We start from the raw sequence: 14190 nt of genomic DNA, 5'->3' as shown, positions 1-14190 counted from the left end.
CACTGCACTAATTGCTTCGATGTTATACACACAACACAAAATGGCGCACTGTAGCATGTGAGTCTGTATCGATTATCGAGGTTTTGTATCGATATTCTTGTTACTGACAGATATGTAGTCAATTATTTACATTGACATATCTTGAATCTATTGAGTTAGAACTTTCTTAAGACTGTTGAAGAATTTTGAGTTTTTTAATTCGGTTATTTCATTAACAATTTTATCTCCATGGTTTATGTTATGTATGAAAATTTCCATTTCTTTCTTGATGTCCATTCTTTTACTTTTTCCTATTTTGTGTAAAATTTCGAGGTTGTCTTCGATTTTCAAAGGGTCGATTGCGTCTTTAATGTGAGTTGCTACTGCTGATTTGTTGCATTCATCGAGACTGTAGCAGTGTAAATGTTCTTTTCATCGGATTCTGAAATTTCTGCCTGTTTGGCCGATATAATATTTATTACATTTTCATACAAATCTATCTGCAACCTATACAGACTGTGTTAGATATAGTCAACCACAAAGAAGAAAACCAGCAGAAGACATCACTGATTTCGATTTCTAGCCATACACTGGCCCCCTCCTTCCACCCGAATGCCACACCAGCAGCTACAGTAAAAAACAATGGACAGTGATCTTGATTAATCTAGGTTAAGACTTTAAGTAACATTTCTGTATGTATGTATTTATGTATGTGTGTATAAACGCCTGAAGATGAACAAAACTGTTCGAAACGCGTTGCATTATGTTGGATTAAGCATAAAATAAAAAGTTACTGGTAGCAGAAGCTTGAAATAAATAACTCTAATAATGTTTCACGAGCCGAAGGGTACCCCGTATCCAGAATTTCTGTGGGCCTGAGAAGAGCCAGTGCTATACTGTGCCCTTCGTTTCTTCGTCCGACGTGAAGCGCTTCCCCTTCAGTTTTTTTTTTTAATAAAAAGAATGCCGACCAAGCACATGGAAATCGTAGGGCGGCATGACTTGGCCATTACAGTTTGTGTGAAAGCTCGTTCTGGTGGGCAGAAACATTCTGTGTTTCAGCAACCAAAGACGTTTGATCTTGAGGCTCCGGAGTGTATCACAGTACACTTAATGTTAACGGTTTCTCCGTACTCGAGGAATACCCTGAGTGTGGGACTTCGGCCGTCGAAAAAGTTCGTTACCTTGCCCGCTGAGGGCACAGCTTTGAATTTTTTAGAGGGAGACGTGTTACTACATTATCCTAAAGCAGCGCGTGTACATTTCAACAGGTTTCGTTATTATGGCGTTTCGTATCTTTTCATTTGAACACCTTTATAAAATCTGTAGTTTATCCATAACGATATAACCTACCGTTCAAGCCGGCCGCAGTGGCCGTGCGGTTAAAGGCGCTGTAGTCTGGAACCGCAAGACCGCTAGGGTCGCAGGTTCGAATCCTGCCTCGGGCATGGATGTTTGTGATGTCCTTAGGTTAGTTAGGTTTAACTAGTTCTAAGTTCTAGGGGACTAATGACCTCAGCAGTTGAGTCCCATAGTGCTCAGAGCCATTTGAACCTACCGTTCAAGAAACTAACAGTTCACAAAAATTAAACTTTAAGCTATGATTTGTGTGTTCTATATAAGGATAGTAGAGAAAAAAATTAAACAGAGTTTGAAATTTTCATATTTTCAGGACGAAATCACGTTGCCAACCAAATTTTAAGGATTGCTAACAATCTTACTTATTTCTCGTTATTCATTACCTTATCCTAAGAATTGCCTACAGAATTACTTATTTCTCATGAACCATAATATTTTGGTGGATATCGACTAGTTCGGTACTGATCTTTTATCTTACCTTGACTATGTTTACTCCACAAATTGTGAAGAATATATACTATACATGGCAACGGCCTTGCCGCAGTGGATACACAGGTTCCCATCTGATCACCGAAGTTAAGCGCTGTCGGGCGTGGCCGCCACTTGGATGGGTGACCATCCGGGCCGCCATGCGCTGTTGCTATTTTTCGCGTGTGCACTCAGCCTCTTGACGCCAATTGAGGAGCTACTCGACCGAATAGTAGCGGCTCCGGTCAAAGAAAACCATCATAACGACAAGGAGAACGGTGTGCTGACCACACACCCCTCGTATCCGCATCCTCAGCTGAGGATGACACGGCGGTCGGATGGTCCTGATGGGCGTCTTGTGACCTGAAGACGGAGTGTTTTTTATATACTATACATGTCTCTCCTAGTCACGCCTTTTCTCTTGGTTCTTAATACTCCTGCAATTGCAAAGCTCTATTGTTCGATGATACATTAACAACTTCTATTCCTTTGATAATCATTCTTCAACGATTGCCTCCTACGCGTATTGTGCATACTGGCTCCTCCTTTTTAACTGCTAATTACCAGAACATACGAGGCGAGGCTGAAAATTAAATACAGAGAGTACTACAAATTTTGACTCAGGTTGGAGCTACATTTGGTATGATCACAGCAGAACACAGCATGTTGTTATCAACGCAGAGACGTCTACAGACGTGAAAGTAACCTCTGGCGTGCCACAGGGGAGTGTTATGGGACCATTGCTTTTCACAATATATATAAATGACCTATTAGATAGTGTCGGAAGTTCCATGCGGCTTTTCGCGCATGATGCTGTAGTACACAGAGAAGTTGCAGCATTAGAAAATTGTAGCGAAATGGAGGAAGATCTGCAGCGGATAGGCACTTGGTACAGGGAGTGGAAACTGACCCTTAACATAGACAAATGTAATGTATTGCGAATACATAGAAAGAAGGATCCTTTATTGTATGATTACATGATAGCGGAACAAACACTGGTAGCAGTTACTTCTGTAAAATATCTGGGAGTATGCGTGCGGAACAATTTGAAGTGGAATGATCATATGAAATTAATTGTTGGTAAGGCGGGTACCAGGTTGAGATTCATTGGGAGAGTCCTTAGAAAATGTAGTCCATCAACAAAGGAGATGGCTTACAAAACACTCGTTCGACCTATACTTGAGTATTGCTCATCAGTGTGGGATCCGTACCAGATCGGGTTGACGGAGTAGATAGAGAAGATCCAAAGAAGAGTGGCGCGTTTCGTCAGAGGGTTATTTGGTAACCGTGATAGCGTTACGGAGATGTTTAACAAAATCAAATGGCAGGCTCTGCAAGAGAGGCGCTCTGCATCGCGGTGTGGCTTGCTCGCCAGGTTACGAGAGGGAGCGTTTCTGGATGAGGTATCGAATATGCTGCTTCCCCCTACTTATACCTCCCGTGGAGATCACGAATGTAAAATTAGAGAGATTAGAGCACGCACAGAGGCTTTCAGACAGTCGTTCTTCCCGCGAACCATACGCGACTGGAACAGGAAAGGGAGGTAATGACGGTGGCACGTAAAATGCCCTCCGCCACACACATGTGGGTGGCTTGCGGAGTGTAAATGTAAACGTAAATGTAAATCATTTCGAGAAGTAAAGTGATAGCTACGCTGAAGCATTGCGCATGTTGTTCAGAAGTACGCCGCGAAGTTATTTTTGACATGCATGCATGCCGGAGGGATCAGACCCTGCGCAAACAACTGCCGTTACGAAATATATGAAATGTATTTGCATTTGTCAACCATCAGCTGTTTAATGGAATGACGGGAATGAAAATTTATGCCTGCAAGACATACAACGCAGTCACTGTCATACCGTATTTATCCGCTAACATCGGGCACGCGACTCTCACTTTAAATGTGTCCCCTGTACGGAAATATACGCAATGGGAGCACGAGTGGAGGTTGTAGGCACATGGTTGACGACATATGAAAGTTTGGGCCTGGCTGTGAGTTAGCTTGGATAGCCTAATGGTATGGCAACAGATCGCGATAAGTGGCAAATCTCGGTTCGAGTTTCGTTGAGGCATTATACAACTGCTGGTTGTCCATATTCACGAAACCCGAATACATTCCATGTGAAGTGACAGCATTTCCAGAACTAGAACCAACAAGAGCAACTGTAGAATAAATGGTCACATAAGTGAAATTAAAGATCGATGGTGTCATCTTATGTGTACAAAATCACACGATACTGAAAAAAAATCTCAAGAATCTAGGCATTCCTGTCGTACAATGAGACGAACATTTAAATGTGACGTTGGAAGTAAACCTTACTGAAATTGCACAAACGTATAGCGCATGTTATAGTGGTAGGAATTCGAACGCCGATCTCTCGACATTATAAGACAAGCTGCATTGCCTGAAATGAGATCATAGGATGAAAACTGACATTACGAAGGCACTAGTGCCCCTCCGCAGCATCGAATACGTAACACTAAACATCTATGGCCAGACGCAGTGGCAATAAGCTACATGCACATATCTTCCCTGTGAATCAGTGTATCAGTGAATAGCCTGTCAAAATACGTACAGTAGTTTCTGGGATTATCCTTCACACAAAGGAAGAAAAACGCGGAGGGTAACTTTATTTATAATGTGTAGTTACAAGTAAGGAGTCATTACATCAATAGTACAAAGTGGAAGGACAATATTGAACTACTGGACGACATCACCAAAATTAAATGCAAGAAAATTCCCCAGGGAACGAAACGGGAAGAGATAAAAAAAGGATGGCATGAACAGTTCTGGGCAAAAGGGTGCCATAGGTGTAATTCATGATGTCGATGATAATATTTACTCCAGTTTGTCGAACTATGCAGCGAACTATCGAATGAATTGATGATTTTCCCCTGATCAAGATTTTATAAAATTTTAACACTTTTGTTAGAATTACTGCACTTCGAAAGCTACGCCCTAGTATTCGCACATTTGTATTAGTGTCGTAAGTGCACTGCCGACGGCAAAATCTCTGAGAATCCAGAACTCTTCGAACCAGGTAAAGTGTTGTCCTGTTTATGTGTGACAGTGTAATGTCTGCTCCCGAGCGAAACACGGTTAGCCCATCGGCACAAATATTAATTCATCCGTGATAACGGTGCATCAGGTACTACGACTGCGCCACACGGAGTGGCCGCGTGGTTTGAGGCGCCATGTCACAGACTGCGCGGCCCTTCCGCGCCCTTCGGAGCAGACCGAGGTGGCCACGCGGTTCTAGGCGCTGCAGTCCGAAACCGCGCGACTGCTACGGTCGCAGGTTCGAATCCTGCCTCTGGCATGGATGTGTGTGATGTCCTTAGGTTAGTTAGGTTTATGTAGTTCTAAGTTCTAGGGGACTGATGACCTCAGCAGTTACGTCCCACAGTGCTCAGAGCCATTTCAATCATTTTTTGAACCTTCCCGTCGGAGGTTCAAGTCCTCCCTTGGGCTTGGGCCTGTGTGTTGTTTTTAGCATACGTTAGTTTAAGTAGTGTGTAAGGTTAGGGATGCTATGACCTCAGCAGTTTTGTTCCTTAGGAATTCACACAAATTTCAACATTTGAACATTTTCTTCTATGACCGCATCAAATTAGGAGTTGGGCTTGGGCCTGTGTGTTGTTTTTAGCATACGTTAGTTTAAGTAGTGTGTAAGGCTAGGGATGCTATGACCTCAGCAGTTTGGTTCCTTAGGAATTCACACACATTTCAACATTTGAACATTTTCTTCTATGACCGCATCAAATTAGGAGGTTCATCTGCAGTAAGGCAGTATTCCGAGAAGGCGGACACCGAACTGAAATTCTCGTTTTCAATTTTAGTGCCAGGCATTCTGAGAAACGAACTGAAATGATTACTTCCCGTCGCTGCGGTCGTCGTGAGCAGCTACTGTCATCAAGTAATATTTTAAAGAGCAGAACTGTCAGCATTAGTGCCTCTAAGGATTCAACAAAGTTTATTGAGAGGCTGGCATACATTTACGAATCCCGAAACTACGCATCGGCAGTATGAAGAAAGAAAATAAATCACTAAGGAAGATGAAGTGGAGAATGTCGCGACAGCACACACAACCTGCGGAGGGACTCTCAACTGAAATACAGACAGTGCTCCAAAGAAGAGCTAGAATGTGACAAACCTGAGAAAGGACTAAAGGTTCTTGGTGTGGGTGAGTTGTATTCTTCATCCTTTAAAGCCTGGAGCAGATTCGTCACATCCATGTGACTGCGACTAGTGAACAGCAGACAACAGCAGAACCACAATGCACTCAGAGGCACACGCATAGGCACGGCTGAAGAGATACGGGACGATAATTTGTTCAAAAAATGGTTCAAATGGCTCTAGGCACAATGGGACATTCTCCTAGACGTAGAACTACGAAAACCTAATCAACCTATGGACATCACACACATCCACGCCCGAGGCAGGATTCGATCCTGCGACCGTAGCAGCCACGTGGTTCCGGACTGAAGAGAATAGAACCCCTCGGTCACAGTGACCTGCAGATAATTTGTGCCTTCACTAGCCACGACTACTGCAAATGATAAGCTCTTGTCACTTGACTAGTGATGATGGACTTCGAGAGTTAGATACTATACCGCCGACATGAACGGCTCAACAGTAAGCTCAACAGAAACTGCTCAGGGGACCATTAAAATTGTTACATCAAGAAGAAATGCAGATGATAAACGGCAATTCATTAGACAAATATATTATACTAGAACTGACGTGTGATCACACTTTCACGCAATTTGGGTGAATACATCCTGAGAAATCAGTACCCAGAACAACCAACTCTGGCCGTAATAACGGCCTTGATACACCTGGGCAATGAGTCAAACAGAGCTTGGATGACGTGTACAGGTACAGCTGCCCATACAGCTTCAACACCATACCACAGTTCATCAAAAGTAGTGACTGGCGTATTTTGACAAGCCAGTTGCTCGGCCATCATTTACCACACGTTTTGAATTGGTGAGAGATCTGGATAACGTGCTGGCCAGGGCAGCAGTCGAACATTTTCTGTATCCAGAAAGGCCCGCACAGGACCTGCAACATGCGGTTTTGCATTATCCTGCTGAAATGTAGGAATTCACAGGGATCGAGTGAAGGGTAGAGTCACGGCTCGTAACACACCTGAAATGTAACATCCACTGTTCAACGTGCTGTCAATGCGAACAAGAGATGACCGAGACGTGTAACCAATGGCACCCCATACCATCACGCCGGGTGTTACGCCAGTATGGCGATGACGAATACACGCTTCCAATGTGCGTTCACCGCGATGTCGCCAAACTCGGATGCGACCATCATGATGCTGTGAACAGAACATAGATTTATCCGAAAAAATAACGTTTAGCCATTCGTGCACCCTGGTTCGTCGTTGAGTACACAATCGCAGGCGCTCCTGTCTGTGATGCAGCGTCAAGGGTAACGGCAGCCATGGTCTCCGAGCTGATAGTCCATGCTGCTGCAAACGTCGTCGAACTGTTCGTGCAGATTGTTGTTGTCTTGCAAACGCCCCATCTGTTGACTCAGTGATCCAGAAGTGGCTGCACGATCCGTTACAGGCATGCGGATAAGATGCCTGTCATCTCGACTCTTAGTGGTACGAGGCCGTTGGGATCCAGCACGGCGTTCCGTATTACCCTCCTGAACCCACCGATTCCATATTCTGCTAACAGTCATTGGATCTCGACCAAAGCGAACTGCAATGTCGCGATACGATAAACCGCAATCGCGATAGGCCACAAACCGACCTTTATCAAAGTCGGAAACGTGATGGTAAGCATTTCTGCTCCTTACACGAGGCATCACAACAACGTTTCACCAGGCAACGCCGGTCAACTGCTGTTTGTGTATGAGAAATCGGTTGGAAATTTTCCTCATGTCAGCACGTTGTATGTGTCGCCACCGACGCCCACCTTGTGTGAATGCTCTGAAATGGTAACCATTTGCATATCACAGCATCTTCTTCCTGTCGGTTAAATTTCGCGTCTGTAGCGCGTCATCTTCGTGGTGTAGCAATTTTAATGGCCAGTGTGTACTTGAAGTACTACATCTGCTACTTTCACTAAAACGAGACCACAATTTTGGGAACTCTCTGACGAGGAGAGACTTACGCTACTCAAACAAAGCGGCAGCTGCGGTGAAAGCCTTATAAGAAAACTGCCTTGAGCATTTGAACAGACAGCCTCTGAGGTCCAAAGGCCATGTTAGATAGCTGCTATAAAAGCTATAAGAGGATCTCCACCTCTTTAGAGGAAGCCACAACCTCGCATGTAAGAAACAAGTGTATCAAATCAAAATTAGCTCAAGGAGACTTATGCGTGAAGCGTTCAACGACGTGGAAAGTAATATGTTATACTTGATCTGACAGAAACGTTGCTCTCTTCAGTTAGCAAAATGTTGGAAGCCATCTGACCAGACTCTCGGTGACGATAATGGCATCAGAATGAGGGTTCATGGAAAGGAAACTTAAATACTAATTCCCATTTTAGACATTGTTTCGCTGAGGGAAATCGTAATTCTGTCCCTTCTTTGAATCGTTGTACGAGTGATAACATAGCACGTATTCAAACAAATGGCAGCAAGATACTAAATCAACTAGTATCAAACAACATACCTGCCAGAAGGAATGTCTACATAGTGTAAACGAAGGAACATGCCGCGATATTAGTAGCAGTCCACCCTGAGTCACTTGAATGAGGAACACTTCCAACTGATTGGAAAAATGCGCAGAAATGTTGCCAGACAAACACACATAACACTAGACTTTTACCGCTGACGCCAGTGTGTTGTATAATAATGAAACGCGTTTTATGCTTGCGTTTTACAAGTTTTCGAGTTCAAGCACCTTTCCTTAGAAATGAACGTGGACTCTGCAAACAACGATCGTGTGAAACACAATTGAGGTCACGGGACCCAGATAGCAGTAGATTCCAGCTATCAGTGTGATGCCACGTTCCTTTGCTTATAGGCAGTATTAGAAACAATTCCACATCAAAGTCCAGTTACTAAAACACGAGTACACGGAATATCATACAAGATTCTTGACTGGATTGAGAAGATTTATCAAACAGCACACAACATAACATTAATACTCCGCAAGTCACGTGACGGTGTGTGGCGGAAAGTGCCTCTAACTGATCCACCTTTCCAGTTCCATAAACGAATAGCGTGTAGAAGGATTGATTGTAGTTAAGCCTCTTTATCAGCTCTAATTTCTTGAATTCTCTCGTCCTGGTCACTTCCGCGAGATGTATATGCGAGATAGTAACATTCTGTATGACTCTTTACGGAAGATACACCAGGGCACTGAACAAATTTCTGTCAAATAAGGTTCAAAGGTTCAACAGAAACCTCGTAGTGAAAATTGCATCTGAAGGTCACAGGAGGTGCCATCAATTTAAGATCGTAGGTTTTGTCACCAAACAGTAAGACTGCACTGGTCTTTCAGTTTGATTTGAAAGATTACAAATGGTTCAAATGGCTCTGAGAACTATGGGACTTAACATCTGAGGTCATCAGTTCTCTAGAACCTAGAATTACTTAAACAACCTAAGAACATCACACACATCCATGCCCGAGGCAGGATTCGAACCTGCGACCGTGAAAGACTACAGGGGTCTGTAAATAAAATCTGTAACCTTGAGATAGTATAATGAAATGGTGACCCTCTCATTACCTGAGTCAGTATTGAGGGCTGATTAATATACCAATACTGGATTAATCTCTTATTAAAAAAATTGCAAGAGATCATTAATAATAAAATAAGACAAACACACCAAGTTAGGCGAGATGACAAATCATCGAATCTTGGCAACACAAATAGAAGCAAAAATAATTAGCCGTCCACTAGGTGGCGTTTCGTTGGCAGAGACGAAGGTTTGGTGGGCGTTGGTATTCGTCAGAAGACGGGCGAGGAGGAGGACACTGAGCTGCAGCAGCGAATGTGGTTGTAGGGGATGGAACCTGAGGGAGCTCCTGTGTCAGAGATGCATCGGGCGCCTGAGGATCAGTGGAGGTATGGTCATTAGGTTTACTCCTTCAGATGGGAAAATGGATGTGGTCCCGCGATGTTGGCGGTGGCCAATTCGTACTAGGTTTCCTCCTTGGGGAGTGGGAAGACTTCGTAGCTTTCTGATATAGGGCAACCCTTCCGGGGTGTCAGATTACAGTTATAATGAGAAGTTCCAAACAGCAGGCACACGTGGGTTTTCTTGAAGCCGGGAGTTTGCAGTCCTCTGAGAGGCGTGAGCGAGCACTAAAACAAAAACATAAAAGGTTCAAATGGCTCTGAGTACTATCGCACTTAACTTCTAAGGTCATCAGACTGTAGCGCCTATAACCGTCCGGCCACCGCTGCCGGCGAGCCAGCACACTTGGCACACCATAAAGACAGTGAGCAGTAATTGCTGGGTGTCACAGACGTTCACACCTACGGCAGATGGAGGGGCCTTTTGCGGCCTTCATGTGATTCAATACGCACCTTGGTGGCCATTAAAATTGCTACACCAAGAAGAAATGCAGATGATAAACGGGTATTCATTGGACAAATATATTATACTAGAATTGACATGTGATTACATTTTCACGCAATTTGGGTGCATAGATCCTCAGAAATCAGTACCCAGAACAACCAAATCTTGGCGTAATAACGGCCTTGATACACTTGGGCATTGAGTCAAACAGAACTTGGATGGCGTGTATAGGTACAGCTGCCCATGCAGCTTCAACACGATACCACAGTTCATCAAGAGTAGTGATTGGCGTATTGTGACGTGCCAGTTGCTCGGCCACCATTGAGGAGACGTTTTCAGTTGGTGAGAGATCTAGAGAGAGTGCTGGCCAGGGCAGCAGTCGAATATTTTCTGTATACAGCAGGGCCTGTACAGGATCTGCAACATGCGGTCGTGCATTATCCTGCTGAAATGTAGGGTTTCCAAGAGATCGAATGAAGAATAGAGCCACGGGTCGTAACACACCTCAAATGTAACGTCCACTGTTCAAAGTGCCGTCAATGCGAACAAGAGGTGACCCAGACGTATAACCAATGGCACCCCACACCATCACGCCGGGTGATACGCCAGTATGGCGATGACGAATACACGCTTCCAATGTGCGTTCACCGCGATGTCGCAGAACACGGATGTTACCATCATGATGCTGTAAACAGAACCTGGATGCATCCGAAAATGACGTTTTGTCATTCGGGCACGCAGGTTTGTCGTTGAGTACACCATTGTAGGCGGTCCTGTCTGTGATGCAGCGTCAAGGGTAACCGCCGCCATGGTCTCCGAGGTGATAGGATGTGCTGCTGCAAACGTCGTTGAAGTGTTCGCGCAGATGGTTGTTGTCTTGCAAATGTCCCCATCTGTTGACTCAGGGATCGAGACTTGGCTACACGATCCGTTATAGCCATGAGGATAATATGCATGTCATCTGGACTGCTAGTGATACGAGGCCGTTGGGATTCAGCACGGCGTTCCGTATTACCCTCCTGAACCCACCGATTCCATATTCTGCTAACAGTCATTGAATCTCGACCAACGCGAGCAGCAATGTCGCCATACCGTAAACCGCAATCGCGATAGGCTACAATCCGACCTTTATCAAAGTCGGAAACGTGATAGTAAGCATTTCTCCTCCTTACACGAGGCATCACAACAGCGTTTCACCAGGCAACGCCAGCAAATGCTGTTTATGTATGAGAAGTCGGTGGGAAACTTTCCTCACGTCAGCACGTTGTAGGAGTCGCCACCGGCGCCAACCTTATGTGAATGCTCTGAAAAGTTAATCATTTGCATATCACAGCATCTTCTTCCTGTCGGTTAAATTTTGTGTCTGTAGCACGTCATCTTCGTGGTGTAGCAATCTTAATGGCCAGTAGTGTTTTTATTTATACTTCAAGTTCCGTAGAACCAAATTGAGAAGCAAATCTCCAAGGTCATGGAATATTTCACTACATGAAATTACAACATAAAAGTAATAACACATAACAATAAATGTTTATGAACCCGAAAGAAGTCAGTCCATAAGTGTAAGTAAACGAAATAACAATTCGATAAGTATTAACTTAATTTTTCGAGGAAATCGTCGAGAGAATAGGAGTGACCGATGAAGAAACTCTTCAGTTTCGATTTGAAAGCGCGTCGATAGCTGCTTAAATTTTTGAATTCGAGTGGTAGCTTATTGAAAATGGATGCAGCAGTATACTGCACACCTTTTTTCACAAGAGTTAGGGAAGTCCAATCCAAATGGCAGGTTTGATTTCTGCCGAGTATTAACCGAATGAAAGCTGCTAATTCTTGGGAATAAGCTAATATTGTTAACAAGAAATGACAGTAAGGAACGTATATATTCAGAGGCCGATGTCAAAATACCCAGACTCGTGAACAGGGGTCGACAAGAGGTTCGTGAACTTACACCACTTATTGCCCGAACCGCCCGTTTCCGAGCAAAAATTATCCTTTTAGAATGGGAAGAGTTACCCCAAAATATAATACCATTAGAGATAAGCGAATGAAAATAATCAAAGTAGATTGATTTTCATGTCGAACGATCACTGACTTCTGATATCGTTCGAATATTGAAAATGGCAGTATTAAGTCTTTGAACAACATCCTGAACGTGGGCTTTCCACGACAGCTTACTGTCTATCTGAACACCTAAAAATTTCCACTGTTCAAAAAATGTTCAAATGGCTCTGAGCACTATGGGACTTAACTGCTACGGTCATCAGTCCCCTAGAACTTAGAACTACTTAAACCTAACTAACCTAAGGACAGCACACAACACCCAGCCATCACGAGGCAGAGAAAATCCCTGACCCCGCCGGGAATCGAACCCGGGAAAATTTCCACTGTTCCGTTTCACTTATCATATGCTGTTCTGTGAATTAAAACGCCAGATTTTGTTGAATTGTGTGTTAGAAACTGTAAAAACTGAGTCTTACTGTGATTTAGCTTTATTTTATTTTATACAAGACTCGCACGTAGGTCATGTACCGCTCTACTTGAAACCGAGTCAATATTGCACACAACATCCTTTACTACCAAGCTAGTGTCATTAGCAAACAGAAATATATTAGAGTTACCCATAATACTAGAGGCCATATCAGTTATATAAATAAGGAACAGGAGCAACCCCAACACTGATCCTTGGGGCACCCCCCACTTGACAGTACCCCACTCAGACCCCACATCACAGCCGCTACCAACATTGTGAATAATGACATTTTGCTGCCTGTTGCTAAAGTAAGAAGTGAACCGATTGTGACCTACTCCCCGTATTCCGTAATGGTCAAACTTCTGGAGCAATATTTTGTGATCAACACAATCAAATGTCTTACTTAAATCAAAAAAACATGCCAGGCGTTCGAAACCCTTTGTTTATCCCATCCAGTACGTCACAGAGAAAAGAGGATATAGCATTTTCTAAAGCCGAACTGTGCATTTTATAGCAAATCATGTGATGTAAAATGATCAACTATGCTTACATACACAGCCTTTTCAATAACTTTTGCAGACACTGCTGGCACAGAAATAGGTCTAAAATTATCCCTTTCTCCCTTTTTATAAAGCTGATTTACTACTGAGTACTTCAATCGCTCGGGAAACTGACCAATCCTAAAAGACGAATTACAAATATGGCAAAATACAGGGCTAACATGTGCAGCACAGTACTATAATATTCTACTAGACACTCCATCATAACCATGAGAGTCCTTAGTCTTCAGTGATTTAATTATTGACTCAATCTCCCTCCTGTCTGTATCGCAGAGGAGCATTTCGGACATCAATCCCGGAAAGGTATTTGCCAAGAAAGTTATATAATTTCCTGTATAAACTAGATTTTTATTTAATTCGCCAGCAATGTTCAGAAAATGATTGTTAAATACTGTACATATATCTGATTTATCAGTAACAGAAATATTTTTACTGTAAACTGACTTTATATCGTCGACCTTGTCCTGCTGAGCAGACACTTTCTTCACAATTGACCATATGGTTTTAATTCTATCCTGCGAATTAGCTATTCTATTTGCATACCACATATTCCTTGCCTTCCTAATAATATTTTAAGCACCTTACAATACTGTTTGTAATGGGCTATTGTAGCTTGATTGTGACTACTTCTAAGATTTTGATATAATTCCCGCTTTGTTCTACATGAAGCCGGCCGGTGTGGCCGAGCGGTTCTAGGCGCTTCAGTCTGGACCGCGCGACCGCTACGGTCGCAGGTTCGAATGCTGCCTCGGGCATGGATGTGTGTGATGTCCTTAGGTTAGTTAGGTTTAAGTAGCTCTCAGTTCTAGGGGACTGATGCCCTCAGATGTTAAGTCCCATAGTGCTCAGAGACATTTG

The 14190-nt window shown here is 43.5% G+C and overlaps 1 pseudogene; it reads left to right on the top strand.

The window, feature by feature from the left end:
• The first annotated feature begins 1863 nt into the window (after window positions 1–1863).
• On the top strand, window positions 1864–1981 carry LOC126102388 (5S ribosomal RNA; annotated as a pseudogene).
• Window positions 1982–14190: the final 12209 nt, after the last annotated feature.

This window comes from Schistocerca cancellata, chromosome 9 (genome assembly GCF_023864275.1).
Source record: "Schistocerca cancellata isolate TAMUIC-IGC-003103 chromosome 9, iqSchCanc2.1, whole genome shotgun sequence".
NCBI classification, from domain to species: Eukaryota; Metazoa; Arthropoda; class Insecta; order Orthoptera; family Acrididae; genus Schistocerca; species Schistocerca cancellata.
Note: the sequence above shows the minus strand (reverse complement) of the source record. Positions and strands in the feature narration are given on the sequence as shown.